Source organism: Rhinolophus sinicus, linkage group LG04 (genome assembly GCF_036562045.2).
Source record: "Rhinolophus sinicus isolate RSC01 linkage group LG04, ASM3656204v1, whole genome shotgun sequence".
Taxonomy (NCBI): domain Eukaryota; kingdom Metazoa; phylum Chordata; class Mammalia; order Chiroptera; family Rhinolophidae; genus Rhinolophus; species Rhinolophus sinicus.
In genome coordinates this window covers 85,772,980-85,774,589 of record NC_133754.1, presented here as the reverse complement: position 1 = coordinate 85,774,589, position 1,610 = coordinate 85,772,980, and the positions used below count along the sequence as shown (strand labels likewise).

Here is a 1,610-nt window from a genome sequence, read left to right as displayed (position 1 = left end):
TATCCTCCGTGGGATTTTTATTCCCCCCTTATCTCTCAGCTCATTTGTAGTTGATGTAGATTTTAAAATTCAGGTTTCCACTTCTGGTGAGACTTAGAAAAATCATGCAAGTAAAATAAATGATAAATGCTTTTTCCATTGTTGCCTAACTTTGGAATTATAGGATAAAAGGTAGTTCCTTCAGACTACTAGAGTAGCCAAGTAGTGGTTCTCTGACACTCAGCAACCCTAATATTCTAATGAATGCACCTGGATTTCTTTACTTTTTCTGTTGATCTTTCTCAAGCTTGCTGAAATGACACAAAAATCAAATGTTTGCCCTTGTTAATTTTAATTCCCACTATACCACCTCGATCTAAAAACCGGTATGGTATAGGCAACAAGCTTTCAGCACATAGGACAAGCAGAAGTCCTTTAGCATCAACTACACTGAAAAAAGTATTCAAATTATTCTTCTTAAGGTTCCCCCTCCCCCCTCTGACAATTATTTATCAGCTTAGGAAGGAAAAGAGATTCTCAGTAAAGAGTTGTTGGCAAGTCTAAACAGTGTGTTAAAAGAAATAGGATGGAACAAGACTAACAAAATCAAGCAAAAGTGGATCTACTTTAACTAAACATCAGGCATTATTTTTATTTATGGAGAGAAAAAAGTCAAAAGTTAGAATAATGAAAATTACGCATAGGCTTTATACAAATTGTTAAGGAAATACTGTCAACATCATTTTATCTGAGAATCATTTGCATACTGCTGTAACTTGTGCTAGAAATCAAAGGAACACTTGTGACAAAAAAGATGGAAATAATCATTCACTAGGAAATAATCTATTTGGGGATTATTTGGGTAGAAAAAGTCCAACAGAACATATCCTGCTAGTATTTCACCATGATCATCCCAACCCTATATATATTAGATGAAAATGTCACATTATCACTCGGAACAGGCAACAGAGAGCCCTCTCTTAGAAAGGATACATGTCAAAAAATGAAAGATGAAAAAAATGACAGGTTCCAATCCTCAAGAAACAAAGACGCAGAACTAAATTTGAACAGAAAGGTCATTGTCAAAAGCTGATAGCCAATAAAGGTTGATGACAGTTAAGAGAACACTTTCTCTTTTGGAATTCAACTGCATGAAAAAGACATAAAATCTTTAAAGTAGTAAGGGACACACCACTATTTCTATGATAGGAGTTTGCAGAACAGCCTTAGTAAGCAGAATGAAAACATAAGGCTAATCCATACCCAATGGACATCTAAACATAGGCCTCTGAATTTATTTACCTCCTTCTGGGAGGCACTTGCTCACATCACAAGGCCATTCTTCTGATGACAGGGGTATTAAAGAGGTGAAAACAAGCGTCAGCCTTCAGTACACCAAATTGATCAATCTTACTAAATAAGGGTGAATAATGCCTCAATCAATTGACAAATGGGACACATATGAGACCATTAAGAAAAATGACCTTAACCTCAAGATTAAACTGTTGGAGAACACCATTTGTCCAGTCTAAAGTCATCCAGTGATCTAAAGGCCTAAGACATATTATTCCCCTCAAATATACTCCCCTCCCCTTTGCTTACAAGAATTATACAGTATTTCACTAACTGAT

General features: G+C 35.7%; 1 protein-coding gene across 1 annotated transcript in view; it reads right to left on the bottom strand.

Annotated features, from left to right (window-relative positions):
• Nucleotides 1-1,610, bottom strand: part of INTS6 (integrator complex subunit 6) — a 93,082-nt gene that overhangs the window by 11,997 nt on the left and 79,475 nt on the right. The window lies entirely within an intron of this gene.